This window comes from Furipterus horrens, unplaced genomic scaffold (assembly GCF_987537825.1).
Source record: "Furipterus horrens unplaced genomic scaffold, mFurHor1.1.pri manual_scaffold_4, whole genome shotgun sequence".
Lineage (NCBI taxonomy): Eukaryota > Metazoa > Chordata > Mammalia > Chiroptera > Furipteridae > Furipterus > Furipterus horrens.
The window spans coordinates 146217605-146234143 of record NW_028327174.1 but is presented as its reverse complement, the minus strand read 5'-3'; positions in this window follow the sequence as shown (position 1 = coordinate 146234143).

Sequence of the window (16539 nt, the reverse complement as noted above, 5' to 3'; positions counted from 1 at the left end):
TATTCTATCTTATAAAGATGTAAAGACATTGAGCCTTTGGTTTAAAAGGAGTTAATAGCCATGGGCAGCCCATCTTGTCTGAGAAACTAATTACCTTTGCAAAAAGGCCTGTCACCAAGTAGCAGTGGCTCAGTCACAATTAGGTTGGGAGGGGAACATGGCTTTGAGAATAACTCACAAAGCTAAATGGTAAAGTAAAAGGGACTGACTGGCCCTGTGTTTACTGAAGATGTCAATTTATTTTAAAGCATGAAGCTATTCTGCAGTTTAAATTATTAAACACTTGGCATAGACTCATTTATGTTGAGTAGAAGCAAAAAGATTAAAAAAGAGGCTCCACATATACACAGCAAGAATGTAGATTAAATCTGCCTGTAGCAGATTCCGTCAATGCTACTTCTTTAGGGATATTCCCTGTTCTGGTCTATTTTTCTTGATAAGCAATCAGAATAATAAATGTGCTTGCCAGAGAATCTAAAGTAACCATAATGGAAACAGTTATTTGACTTTTCTCCAGTAATTATTTTTCCATCTTGCTTTCTCATTAAATCATTTATATTTGTAGGACAACCCAAGAAACTAAATAGCAAATCTATGAATGTTTTCACAGAAATCTGGAAGAATTACATGAAAATATATGTAGCATAACTCAGAATATGAAAGAAAACACTTTAAAATAGCTGTATCCATGATGTATAGTAATGCTATCTTATATTCTAATTTTGTTTCTATTGCAAGAGTTTTACTTTAAGATTAGGCAGAAAATGAGAAACTAGGGTGATAATAGTAATTCATGTGGTTGTGTAACCCAAGAAAAATATTTGAGTAGTCTTATTTTTTCACCAGATAATATTATATTTCAACTAAGTCACTTTTACAGTATAGAATGTATGCTAGTATGAACATAGTGTTTGTAGTATAGTGTCAGAACAATGCTATTTTTGGTGCTCCTAGACAATAGTTCTCAAAAGTGTATGAATTTTAGATTAGATGAATATGATTCCAACATGACCAATTAAAAATGAAGAAATGAGAAAACATAATTGAGTTTTTAAACTTGACTTTTATATTCTATTTACCAAAACTAATCATAAATAGGTAGGATTATGAAATTTTGAAGAGGAGGGGAATGCTACCAAATAACAGAATACAGGATCATACATTAGTATGTAAAGTTTTATTTATCAAAATGGTAAACAGAAAGATGTTCCACTTATGTGATCCATTCTCAGATATATTTTGTATCTACTAATTTTCATCAGGTTCTTCAAGATATAGTCAGCTTAATGTATTTAAATGTAAAAAAAATTTTTTCTTGCATTCATGTTCTAATTATATTTCTTTAAAAATTAAATTTCTCTTCTATGTTCCAGGTACTTGAACATGGATTTGTTGTTATACCTGTCAATTAAGCATATGGTTTCATATTGAAATACCAGAAAAATTATGAGCAAAACTGGTTCAAATTTTATTTTTCATCACTTTGGCTAAAGTGATGAGGGGTGACGGGTGAAGATGAGTAAATGGTGACACTAAGAGGACAACACACATTTTTTTTCTTTTTTTTTTTTCCAGGCCATTCATTCCTCAGATAAGAATCAATAGTGGCTCTGGGAAAATTTAGCTATCTTCTTAAACTGTCCCCTCAATTGTTAAGAAAAATCTCTGCACAATGCCTGGTAACAACAAGAAGAGTTCGCCCAGCTAGAATTATAGAGGCAGAATAATAAGGCTGGCTACTTGCTCTTTGTTTGCAAGTTCATGCCTAGAAAAATCTTCACTTTTCCCAAAGAAAGGATTCATTCATTGATGAAAATCTGCTTTCCCTCATCTTTTCACATCCACGATTTTTTATTTTTACTTTCTTAAGGCTAGGAGAACGTAGATTTCATGTTCTTCATGCTGAGATAACAGTAGATAGCAGATTATATCCTTAAAAGACATTTTGGGTGATGATATTGGGATTTAGCTAAAATAAGTTTAACACCTATTGCAAGTTATTAACAATTGTTGCTGTTCTCTGGCTGGATATTCACAAGCCAAGAAGTGGGGGTTATTAAAGGCAAATTCCCTCACCTCCACACCACAGCCCGTTTATTTTTGAACTTAAAGAAAAAATCATTCTATCTTTAATTAGAGAATGAGCAAAAATGGAGCAAGCATGTGTGTGGCAAAATGATACTTACTACATGATTTCTATAACAAATTGGATAAATGTGCAGTATTCCACTATGGTGTAGAGGCTTGGTCCTTGGTAGCTGTTTCATTTTCTAAAACAACATCATGTTTCAGGCTAAAGCTTTATTAATGCAGCTTAATCTATTCTTTCTATTCCCAAATTATTTTCCTAAAAAATAAAATTTCATTTCTAGGGGGAACATTAATAGTATAGTTCCATTTTTTCCTCTCCTCCTGCTTCAGATACTAAAAACTTTTTATCAATGAAATCAACTATAGTAATGTTTGGTGATTTATATTCTACACATGTAATTGAAATAGTGACTTCACATCAAGCAAGTTTAATATATGGCCATATTAAGGAGGAAACATGTATTCAATATGAAAACTAATAGTCAAATAGTAAATATAATATAATATTATTAAAAATTTAGTCAGTACATCTTTACTCTTTAATTAAATAAATGCATGTCGAGGCTATTAATAACACATATTGATCCATTTTTTTTAAATGTTGACAAGAAATTAATTTTGTCCTAGTATAATCAATACCCTTAAATGGAACCAAACTCATATATGGTATTGATTTCTAGGGAGGGAAAAGTCATTAAATTTTTGCTTAGGGGAAAAAGTACAATTATCCATAACCTGAATTTTGAAAAATACTAATTTACTTTTTTTATAGAAAAAGACATGAGGATATTTTGGTAATATTGATTTATAGAAAATCTCAAACAGGATCATTTTTGGAGGTGAGAGGCACTTTAAATATCAATCTTTGATTTCCTTGTAGCAATTAATGGAGAGTTTTTCCTGTACTAGGTGTTAAGTAAATGTTAGTGAATGGGATGTTTGGTGGCATGGAACAGATAACCTGGTCTAAGATATCAGCCTAAAAAAACACAAAGACCAGGATTTGGGCTGGAATATTGTCATGTGTGAAACAGCTCTTTCTCTCCCATAGCCACATAATATTCCTTTACATATATTCTGTTTCTGTCTTTCCAACAAAGCTTCCATGTAGTTGCTACTCCCTTGTAACTAGTTTACACCTGGCTTTGGCTTACTACCATTTCTCAGGCTCTATATTTTATAGCAATCGTGATGCATCCTGCCCTCCTCTATCCTGCTTCCAACTGACTGAGTTATTTATTTTCTAATTAAAATTTTCTTAAATATTAACATGATTGCCTGACTCTGTGTGTGTGTGTGTGCGTGCGTGTGTGCGTGTGTGCGTGTGTGTGTGTGTGTGTGTGTGTGTGTAATTCATAGGTCATGCATCATTGGCAGGGCCATGCATAGATTTTATTTCCTTGGCTAGATGCTGCCTAATCCCATCAGTTGAGACTAGAGAAGTAGAGCACATGCTTTGTCAGAAAAGCTCCCCTAAAAGGGAATGCTGTCAGAACAGGCAGGAGAAAAGAGCTATAGATTAATAACTGATCAATAATAGGGGTATGCTTTACAAATCAGAAACCAGAGGACTCTTGCTAAAATTTTTAACTCCAGAAATAACCACGGCTATCTAACACATGTGGATAACTTTCATTAACTAGAATTCTCTGCTTGTTCCCTACTGCCCACCTCTCTCACGCTTACTGCCAGTCACTGAATCAAATAATCTCAGGTAAGTAGGGACAGGGACACAGCGTAAGAGGGGCTTGCACAATAGGGGCTGTGCTATGATTTAGGAGACCATCCATCGGGTTGGACATGCATAATAATTAGTTCATTTTGATATGCTCGATCTCATAGCAATTTCTCCTGGGGAAACAAGAGGGAGAGTTTAAGGAAAATTAATATGACCTTTAGTTGTTGCTTAGAGAACAGCTCTTTGTCTGCCAATGGAGGGGATAAAAGGCTATGCTAATTACATATTTGTTCCCTCTCTATGGAGTTTGCCTGACAGCTAGTCTGTTCACATGTAGAGACCAGGGGGTCTGGTAAAGAAAATGAGAGAGCAATATGCAGAGGATAAGTTCATGCTAAAAACTAGTTTGGATGTTGGTATCTTTTGTATCAGTCTTTTATTTGTTCTCCTTTCTCTGAGATAATGAAAGCCAATTAGGCAGTTGGGGAGAGGGTCAGAGTGTAATTAATTCCAGAAAGGGTAGGAAAAGCATGCTTATTTGTTTTTCATATTCACATACACTCCCAATGCAGATGGCTTGAAGAAGTACTTATTCTTCAGATAAACAGGTTGATCTATATGCCACATAGTGTATTCTTTTATCTATTTACTATCAATAACTGAAAACAACCACATAAGATATTCAAATAAATATACAAAACAGATACCTATTATCACCCTGTACCAAATATAGACAATAAATGTCATTGTAAAGTAAAGGAAGCATGTTTTGATTGTGCTGGATATAAAATCAAAATAAGAAAATAAAAATTAAGAAAAGAAACTTCTTTATAGTGAGTCTGGGAGTCTTTCTTCAGTATGACATTCAACATTTTTTAGCAATTCTAAGGATAGGAGCAACCAGCTCTAGAACTTTGAATTGCTTCACAGCTGTGCATATTCTGAGATGGAAATATGGAAATACATTTGCACAGAGGAAGACATGTTGGGGGGAGGTGAAGGGGATAGTTACAATGAGGTAGTTGTGAAATTAAACCCGAACTGCTATAAGTAAAATTAATTACGTGTGGAAATTAAATTCCTGATACTTTTATTGCATGGTTACAGGTGCTATATTTCTAAAACTAACTCTTATATTATTCAAAAGTTTTGTGTTAAGGAAGCAAAAGTGACATTAAGTGATTTTTTGATATTTTTCTATCATAAAAGTATAAGATGCCGGATCAATGCAACATGGTGCCCCTCATGCATTTATTAAATGTATGTATTCTTGGGCAGGGATACAAGAAAAGACCATATTTCTGGTTACCACGATGTTAAAATGTACTTGGGAAGGCAAGCTTAGCACATATGAAAGAGAGATGATAAATAATATGCAGATAATCAGAAGAGAAAGGTTAGTGGGGCTGAAATAATAAGAAAAGGCTTGACAGATAAGATAAAATAAAGGCTTGAAATAGTGATGTAAGGCAACACTCAGACAGAAAGAAGGCATTTTAGGGGCATGTGTGTATTAAATTCACACGGCAAGAATGGGAACAGGTGTGGAGTAGGGGAAGAGGCTGGAGTAAAGACAGGAAAAGCATGGCTTTTTTAGAGGAGAGTAAGAAATGGGACCCAGCAGAAATTGAGGTGTCCCATTGATTGTTTGGAGAAAACTACAAAGAGAGCTTTGATTCTACAATATATAGGCTACCTGGAAATCAGGAGATATATATAAAATTCTGTAATGCAATTACAAGTGGGCACATAGTGAGGGAGGCAGAGGGTGGGGGAGCAGAACTCGTCACACAGTTAAAAACCACTAGTCGGTTAACATAAAGAAAACCCAGGACTTGATTCCAACTGTCTGACTAACATGCTGTATATTGTAAATATGTAACTTGATTTCTTAACTTTGCTCACAGTTGATGGAAACTTGCAATTTTAATATTTACCACTATATTTTTATACATCCATATGATGTCAAAAACAACACTAAAGCAAAACACTAAGCTGTTGATGTGGCTAAAAAATAAGTATGGTCAGTGTTAATATACCTGTTCACAACTGTTGTTTTGTTTGCTATAGTCTTGTGAGTTTCTTGTTGGCTTTCAATGTGTTTGGGGCACGCACCCTGTGGGTGAATGTCTCAATATTAAGGCTGCTAAGTGTGGAGCCCAAACTCTTCACTCCTTAGGGAGAAGCAAGGAATTGGGAGTTCCCTCCTGATTGTTTGGCATTGTGGTTGTGCTGGGGTTTACAGCAAGCATGTATCTCAGTCTTTCCTAGCAGTTTTGATTTGTATATTATCTCAGTGTGCAGGAGGTGCTCAGTTGTTTTCTGGATTTCTTTTAGAAAGAATTGCGCCATGGTTAGCTGTACGTGGGTGTGTCCCTGGGAGAAAGGGAGTTCAGAAAACTCCTATGTTTGACAGCCTGATTTGACCTCTGCTCCTGGATATGTTGATTCATATTTGCAAAGAAAACACAGGTTTTTGAAGGTACTTTTAGGGTACTTAAGTGACACTAGGTGAGAAATCAACATTAGATGCCTATCAATATGGGCATATGCAACAAAAGGTAGCCATAGTCATTTTAAAAGAAACCCTTGTCAAGGTAGGATAATTGGAAAATTGAAAGTAACCATATGACTCAGCTTAATAATGAGTAAAAAGAATCTTTTGGGGTATGAGGGGCATACATGGTAATGGAAAAAATACAACAAAAGTAAGCTATAAAAAACAATAACTTCACTAGTCTATATGCTTTCAAAATATGCCCATCTTATAGTCAACTGCAGTTCTAGACTAATATTAATATTCTCCCAATTAAAAAAAAATAGCATCAACTGAAAATTTGTTTTTTGCCTGATATTCTTGGTTAGCTTTGCTATTTTAGATTCATATAAGCAGTTTGAAAAAGCCTCGAAAAATCATTGTCATTCCTGATTGCAGTTTATATTAAATTACCTGTATAATTGTATTCCCAGTCGAATTACTCATCACCAATCTGATCATTCCTCCATAATTAGACTTTCTGGTAAAGGATAAATTCTGAATAATAATACTAAAACAAGAACAATATGGAAGGCAATTTTGGATTCCATCATTAAGGTTTTTAGCTTTATAGTCATAAAGGGAAATTGTTCCTTATTATGTATAAACAGTGTATTTACAATAGATAGCAACAAAGTCATCTTGTCACTTGTTATAATTAGTTAAGATATTTTTCTACTAAGTCTTCTTGAATTGTTCTTCCTTGAAATAGTTTCTTCAGTGTGGTATTTATTTTGAATAGTCAATACAGAGGCCCTAGGAATTTAACATAAAGTAAAATACTAAATTATTTTTACCAAAACTTATGCATAGCAATTACATATTCAGTGTTTCTTTTACTTTTCTATCCCTCCCTCATTAATTTTTAGCATAAAAAACATAGAGGTGAATTAGACCTTGGAGACACCTTAATTCAATGCTGTTTTTTTTTTTTTTATTAAACAAATCAGAACCCAGAAACTTGAAAAAAAGTAAATCCTTAAACTTGAAGGCAAATTGGATTTTGTTTTTTGACAAAAGATACAACTAAGTGTCCAATAAAATCTAATGTGTCCAAATCCATATTAACCAGAGTGTTATAATATTTTATTATAATAATAAGGGATCCTTTAAGCTTGGGTAAAATTCCTTTCATAAAAAATAACGATGTACCAAAGAATTTGGAAATTTGGGGAAGAATGCAGAAACTCAAAAACAAGATATTGAAGAGAAAACTTACAAATTTAAGTGTAGAGAGCTACTTGTACCTAGTTTTGAAATTTCAACTTGTATACAGAAAATACATAAATGTCATAGTAATTTTATTTTCTAAGTTTTTAGTATGAGAATGCATATATAAAAACACATTAAAGCTACCACACACACATGCATTTTCTGTGAATTTCATTATCACAGAAGAAATGTAAAGATAAAACCTCTGTAACTTCTTTATTAGAGAAACTAAGTTCAGAGTTTTAATATATCTTTCCTCCAGAGAGATTTACAAATGTCTGGCTTAAATGCTCTTCTGGAATGAATATGAAAATAGCACACATATTTCAAGGGCAGAATCCTTTGCCCATGTGCTCTGGTACTTAGGGAAGGATGTCACTCTGTCAACCTTTGGACTCCTAAAGAGGAACTGTGAATTACAAACTTTTCACAGGGAATGTGGCCTGAGATCACCTTGCCCCTTGGTGTCTATCCAGGTGATGATGAGAGATAGGCTGCCTGCATAGTTCTTTACTTCAGCACGAACTGCTATACCTTTTCCATAGCCCTAAAAAGTACGGATAACTGTTTCAGCCTGCATTAAGCAGCCTACATTACACGCTGGCAGGCAGCTAGTAATGGTTAGTGGATGAAGATAATCATGCTGTATACACAGATAGAAATATGCCAAATTTTCTGAAATAATAAATATCAATGAGATATAATATAATAATTGTTTGCCTTCCATATATGCCTGCTAATTTTTAAAAGTAAGCTCTTTAAAAAAACCCTTGAAATATATATTTTAAATAATTGTTATGTCATAAATCATGACTATTAAGTCACTTGAGTATGAGTCTCATCTTAATATTAAAGTTGTTTTAGTGAAACATTTTTCAATGACAGCTTCCTGTTGTGAACTACTACAGCCATCATTAGTCTGTTCATTGACACTCATAATATATTATTTTTTCAAATATCCTTATATGAACCAATAGTTCTTTGATAACAGTATCTACCTATGAGTCATTTTCATATATTTTTTTAAAGAAAACATACTACCCAAAATATCTATTAAATGGAATACAGTAAGCAGCCCTGTGAGATACCTCATGGCCTCTTTCCCAAAGAACCTAGAAATAGGAAAAGATAAGTGTTTTGTGAGAATAAAATTATGAAGTAAGTAAATAAGGAATTAGGACAGAAATACGTGATCCACCATTGAATGACCAAATGTCATATCATCTTCCAACCAACATAACTATAGAAACAATATTACTATCAAGGTTTGGTCATCAGTGAGCGTGGAGAAAAGGGAGATTCTGATACAGGTCTCAGCAGTGCATTTTTTCTTCATGAAAGTAGAGGGTGATCTGCCCTAGGCCTTTCTTCCACGAGGATATTGTACAGAGCAATAACAGGGGCCATTCAGATTATCTAATTCCTCTTATTCTATCTTTATGCACACACAGAGAACACTCCCAGTTACAATTTTATTGACAGGTAGCCTGAAATATTTCCTTACAGTTTCATATCTCATTTTAAATTAATGAATTAAAGTATTGGTTTTATGTACTAGTCTCTGTGAACTTGCTTAATCTGAACCAATTTATAACTGATGGAAAACCTGACAAATGAAATGTCTGGACGCACAACTTGGAGAGCCAGGATTTGTCCTATGGTGACTTGGCAAAAAAAAAAAAAAAAAAAAAATCACTTCATAGAACTTTCTGAGCAGTCAATTGGCTTTCGTTAAGGACAAGCCGCTTACTAAACAATGTCCCTTTTCATTCAAATTGGTCCATTTAGGACATCCCTCACCAAGAATATGAGACGCTTCTCTATCAAAGGTAGAGACTGCCTCCCTCATAATTTGTGTTTCTGACCCTAACAGGTACTAAATAGCTAGGAATTCTTATGATGTAATAAGATACAAACATAAATAACTCTAAAGCTGCAAGATTTTATTTTATTGTATGGGGTGGGAAACAGTAGATTTACAGTATTGAGTACACAAAACAGAGTTTATTCTTGTATTATTATTTACTATTTATATTTTTTCCATACGAACAACTGCAAACCTACTTTTGCTTACCCCTGTATATTTTTTCCCAAAGAAAGATGTATTAAGAGCACATACTTTGACCAAAATCGCATCCTATATGTTTATTCAGAGTGACTACTTTGTTTCATGCACACATTATACTTTCATACAATAACAAAGGGTCATTAAAGATAATCTGCTAATTTCCTGTTTATTTAGTGTTAATCGGAGCCTCCTGAATAATACTCAGAAAGAGTGCAATGAGTTAATTTTATGTTAAATTTCTTGATGCACCGTATTCAGAAGATGAGGTTCAATAGCATTCGGGCTTAGTTGTCTATTCTTTGTTAAGAATTCCATTGCTAATATGTTGTCCCTCTGGTGCTATGTTCTAATTCAGAATGTAGCAAAATGGGTATTTCAAATAGGTGTTGAAAAATAATATCTAGACATTGATTCAATTTGAATATTGATGCCCAAACACTAAATGAAACTACTTTAGGTCTTTAGGAAAAAGATTTTTGTTTTTGTTCCTACACTTTGCTATTTTAATTTTGGAAAATAGTCTACTTTTTTTGATCAAACTAGGAGAACATTGTAGAAAAGTCAAATTGCATAAAGTTTCTAAGCAAAAATGTTAGTAAAAAATTAAATTTCCTAGTTTTTCAGCATTTCTTTCAAATTTTTAACATCTGAAAACTTATTATTTGAATACTTGTTTTCAAAACTTCCTATTCAAGGTTTTTTATACCAAAAATATTAAGTGAGAAAAATGGCAATTTTCCTGTATCTTTAAGGATGACATACTGTACTAAGTTAAAGACAAATGATCACCTCTTCTTTCGAGCTTTAAATGCAACGTGACACTGAGAGGTGCTTTTCTACAGGCATGAAAACCATGAACTGGAGCTGAAAATAAATGAAAAGATGCTTCCTTGTTATTGAGGTCAGCAAGTCAAGAGCTAGATATCAATAGTTTAGTATTCAGGAATATACTAAAAGTTTATACACATGAAGGAGTCTTTATTTGATCACTTTTAATTGAAGAACTTCTACCCTTAAAGGACCTTTATTTTTCAGTGTTTAAATCTCCTTAAAATAGAAAAAAGTAGTGAGTCTATGCAAGGACAACACTCTTTTCTGATTTCAAAATGCTCACTGTACATAACAAATGAGAAGTAAAAAGTTTTTAGAACTTCTGGTTTTAGGCATTAGTGAAAAGTACAGCCAACTGAATATAATTTTCAGATGTTTTTATATTTTTCCATAACATATGTCAATTTCATGATGACTTTACTTTTAGATAAAAGAAACTAAAGGATCCTAAAGTCATCATTTTAAACAATTGTATTTTGATTTTGAAATTATGATTTATAGCATATTATGGTTATCATAACTATACATGCAATGCCTTTAATTAGTTTAGAATTATAATTTTTATTGCAATCAGCTGGCTTATCTACCAATGAAAACAATTTGACAGGTGAGCAATTGGTCAAATACCACTAAGTAATCAATTGATCAGAATTTCTTCTGTATTATCTAATAATTCAATTTTTTAGGTTCCCCTTCCCCCTCCTCTTTTTCCATTCTACTCTTGAACACATACTTTTGAATTACTTAAGCTGGTATTAACTTGAGGAATAGCCATATCCATTTTATATTCTACAATTAGTGCCTGATATAGTCCTGTCATGAAGTTGCTGTTTAATACATTTTTATTGAATAAATAAATAAAAGGTATGTATTGAATAGTCCAGCAGTTTTATTCAATTAGTTATAACAACTTGATTGGTAAGAAGCACTTTAAATACCCAATGAATATTGGCTTATTTAATTGATTGATTGTTTCCCCAATAGTTTAAGATCATTGACTGTCACCCCAGTTAATAACTGCAGAATGAAAAATGCTAACCACTTTGAGGCTATAGCAATGTAACATCTTCATAAAAACCTTTAGTGCCAAATTAGAGTACAGTGAGTATAATGATATTATTTGTTTTAGGTCAGTTTATATCAATATATATAACTATAAATATGAAAATTTTAAAAATTGCTAATCTATTTGGAAGTCTTTTATCAGCAACTAACAAACTTTAATTAGATAAATTGTATTATATATGAGTATATTTGAAGAAGAGAGTAACTGTGAGAAGTCATTAGTAATACAAAGTCTCAGTAAGAAAGATAAATGGCACTCTAGGAAGGAATCAGGATAACAGATTTAATTTGCACTAAAATTCTAAAATATTACTAAGATAAAGTAATACTGACCAACTGGGATGATTGATCAAAATGGAAGAAAATTACCAGCCAATATATATTATTAATATGTTATTCTATATATGAATAAATGCCTCCCACTCAAAAGAAGAAAGTAGATGTTACATCAGTCTATGAATACATGTATAGAAGAAAGGGTATGAAAAACCAAGAATATGATATGAAGACACTAATTTATTTCCTCAGAATATTGAAGATCATTTTAGAAGGGAGTTATATTTTTTGACAATATTAATCTCTCTTTAACCTTTTAATTATACTTATTATGCATCACAAAGAAATGGTTCAAATGTAAGAATGCCCAGGATGCTGCAAGTAGTAGTTAAGCAGAAATTATTCAGAGTTGTTCAGTAAATGGGATCAACCCCCATGTAATACCTTAATTACTGCTAAAAACTTGGTGGGTGTCTGATCATACTGTGAGTATAAACAGTGTACAGAATTTAGTATCTCTTAGGACTAAAGAGCTATGAATTAAATAGGGTTGGCCTCAGCTGGAAAGCTGATAGACATATCATGGGAAAATGATAATACTTCCTTACTAATAGGAACTAATACCAACATAATAAACATAAAATTATTGTAGACACTCAAAGCAACTTCTTTGGCAAATAAATGATTTTTCTTTAGTTAATAGATTCCTGGAAAAAACAAGAACAACAACAATAAACACCTACCTATGAGAGTGAATCACTAGTGACAAAGATGGTGATATCTAGAAAATTTTTGAGGCTCAACACATTCACTTTTTCTAGCAACATACTGTTTATAAGTTTTATTATGTTCAGTAGAGAATGAAAAATGTGTATGAAATCTTTTCCTATTAACAGATGTACCTAAACAAGTTTTTAAAGAAAAACATAAAATTCTTTGTCCATTGTTTTTCAAATCAAGAAAGGGAGAATAACAGTATCACACAACATACTACATTTGTAGATTATGGTCATCTAAGGAAAAGAAGGCTTTCTTCCTCGTCCCACAGGCCTTTTACCCTTGCAGCTGTCCCATTTAACCTCTTCCCTCCATCTGTGGGTTCAGCTTCACTCAGGACTCTGAGATGAGTGTCACTTTAGGCAGATGGGCCTCTAAAAAGAAGCCCTTTGTCAGAAACTCTTCACTCACTTGCTGTTCCACTGTGAACTCATTATCTCTCCAGGGCTCAGACATCAGATAGTATCTCATGTCTTTCCTTGTGAACCCCAGTCCTAACTACATTCCCATTCAGTGCTCATGCTCCCAATAGCCATTAGCACTTGGCCAGCTGATGCCAGATGGCCATTTGTCAATTGTAGGAGTCTGGACTTCCACTTACTGCTCTGCTTACCCATGTGAATGCACATTCTAGGTTGGGATGTTGAGTTTAGACCTTAGGTAATAGCACTCATTCCCAACTCGACCTTGAATGGGTCTGATTTGGAAAATAATCTCAGGAGTAATCAATAGTTTTACTCTTTCCTGGATTGTACTTACAAAAGGAAAATAATATGTGGACTAAAAGAATTCTCTGGGAAATATTTCAACATTTTAAAAAAAGGATGAATTTCAGTAGCTTGAAGATGAAAGTAATGTTAAAAAATGCTTATTGGAGGTTGCGGTTTTAGGCTCCGGAGACCCGTCTGCAGTTTGGGCTAATTGCAGACAGAACCTCTCAGTGAGCAGCTGGACATTGGCGGGAGTTGAGCCAAGGCACTGTTGGATTAGAGAAAATCCATCTGGGAACAACCTGTTTAGTGAGGATAGCGGAGAAAAAGGGGACGAAACGGGATTCCTGACTGGGGCGGCTGCCCGAGCTGTGGCAGGAAGCACACAAAGGATTTTTGGCGACCACAGGCTGCCCGGAGAGGAGTCAGGCAGAGAGCGGATCTCTGCCCACTGGCAGAGACGGGACTTGACCAAGTGGCATTGGCGCTGAAGGACAGGAGACAGCGTGCTGCCGGGCAAGTGAGAACATAATTCTCCTTTATATTTTTCTCTAGTGGACGGTGGAGAGGGGAGGAAAGTTTGGGGGTGGTAGGCCGTTCTGGAGGAGCCCAGGTGCAGAGGCGCGCTCAACCACTCCCCAACCCTACCCTTGGGTCGCGGGGCGCGCATAGGGAAGTGCTCTCACTCACTGGCCCAGGTGCGTGGGGCCGTGAGTCCAGGCGTCCCTCGGACACTCCCCAACGGACATAAGATCAGTGCCCCTACGGGCACAGGGAGGGCCCACTGAACAGGCAGAGAACGGTGCACAGACACCCCTAGACAGCTCCCGTGGGCGCAGGGCCCCAAGCCGGAAAGCAGACCACTAGCGCAGGCTCTGTTTGGGCCCGCCCAGACGGGTGAGGGAAGGCGGGCGGCTGCAGCACGGGAACAGCGGGAGGAGGCGACCCACGGACGCTCGCTTCCACTGAGCACAAGTGTCCCCGGCCCTGCCCTAAGAGGCCAGAGACCAACTCCGGGAGCTCGGCTCAGCGGGACTGAGGGCACGGGGCAGCGTGCGAGCGAGAAATCACCTCAGCCCGGGGTCAGGGGGCGCCAATCCCGGGGAAAGCGCTCGGGCCGCCCGAGCGGGCAGGGACACCTGGGCGCGAACGGGGAACCACTGCGCCCGGCAGCAGTGGGCTCCAACCGCGGGGCAAACTCTTGGGCCGCCTGAGCGCACAGGGGCTCGCGCGCAAGGGCTCGAGCGCAAGGGCACCTCAACTGGCTCCAGCGGGCAGCAAGGGAGCGCGCCATGCCGGCAACTGCGGGCGCGCACCATAGCAGCAACCGGGGGCGCACACCAGTCCTGCAAAAAACAAGAACCTCTGACCTGCCACACTAGACCAGCTGCGGACCCAGAAAAAGAAGGCAACACACCAAGGCTAAAACGGAGTAAAAACATCGCTTTTTTTAAATTTTTTTTCCAAATTTTTCTCCCAAATTTTTTCTCCCTTGTTCTTTCTTTCTTCTTAATCATTTCTTTTCTTTCCTTCTTTCTTTATTCTTTTCCTGGGGTTTTTTGGGGGTATATATATATATTTTTTTCAATATTTTTTTTCCTCTCTCTTTTTTCTTTCTTTCTTTCTTCTTCATTCTTTCTTTTCTATCTTTCTCTGTTCCTTTCTTTCTTACCTTTTGGGGTTTTTGGAGGGGGTTTGTGGTAAATTTTTTATTTTCTTCTCTTTCTCTCTTTCTTCTTTTCTTCTATTTTCTTGGGGATTTTTTGGGGGGGTGTTTTTCCTTCACCTCTTCCAATAATAACAAACTTTATCTCTAACGTGTTGCATATAACCTCTCCTTCTCATCCTTTCTCTTTAATCGTTGTTTATTCATTTGTGTGTCTAGCTTAGCCCCCCTATCACTCTAAATAATATAATATAATTACTACATAAACCCAAATACAATACAATCCCACTTTCTTACTATATTATGTATTTTTCTATCCTTTTCTTCTGTTTTTATTAACATCGTTGTCGTCGGCGGCGGCAGCCGTCCGTCTCGAGAGATGATGGTGTAGCTTCTTAAGAGTCTATCTGCACCGCCGAGAATGGTTGTGAAGTCCGACTCGGGAGTGACACGGTATCTGTCTCCTCCTGTGTTGAATCGACATCTTGTGATGACGCTGGAGTGTCCTCTCCAGTGAAGCTGAAGCTACAGAGCCTGGGCAGGGTGATATGGAGGGTCTGCTGTTGCCCATGCAGCAGACCCCCCCTCTCTTCACAGCTGAAGGGTCCAAGGGAAAGACGGAGTCAATACAGCTTGGTTACAGGTGCGCCGCAGGAGTTGCCGGTGTTGACTACAACGTCAAACCGCCTTAGGGACTCCGGCTCCGGATTTTCTGTCGGGGTTTACTCCCTTAGCCTTTCCCCTGAAGAGGTATGCCGCAAGGCATCGGAGGTTTTTTTGGAGTCAGAGTTTTCCTTCTCTGATGTGCCCTGACTGGAAGATCGAACCAGCGACACTTAGCTCGCAGGCCGACGCTCAATCCACTGAGCCAAACCAGCCAGGGCTATTTTATTAACATACAATGTAAATATTACTAACTGGCTTGCACAATCTCAAATATTACTAATCTATCACCCCCTCTATCAAAAATTATATTTTTCCTCCCCAAAAACAACTCTTATCTATTCTTCTTATAGTATAAAAGCTCAAATCTCTTTACATTTATATTAATACGGGCTAGTTGGCTAACGATAGCAGGATAGAGTTGGGGATACTTTTTGAGGGTGTGGGTCTCCTGCCTGGGCTGTGTGTTTTTGTCTTTAAAAGCATATCCACAAAAGAACTCAAGACAAAGCGGATAGAGTGATTCTCAACCAACTAGCCAGAAGGAAGATCCTATCAAAGAACATCTGAAATATAACCAAACAGCATAAACAAACGACATAAAGGGTAACTCAAGAACATCAGGCTCAGGATATCAAAGAGACTGCACCACTGAAACTCCCAGACCTTCGATAAAGAATATTACACCACAAAGGAGGGAAGTCAAAGCAGACTACCCCCCCAAAATAAATAAATAAATAAATAAAAACAAAAAGAATCCAACATGGTAAGACGCAAAAATAACCCCTCAATGAAAAGAAAAGAGGAATCCTCAGAAAGAGAGATAGATGAAATAGACATAGCCCAAATGTCAGACATGGAATTCAAAACAATGGTGGTAAAGAAGCTCAATATACTCGACATCCTTAAAATCAACTATGACAACCTTCAAGGAAGTTACCAACAGCTCCAAGAAAATTACAGGGA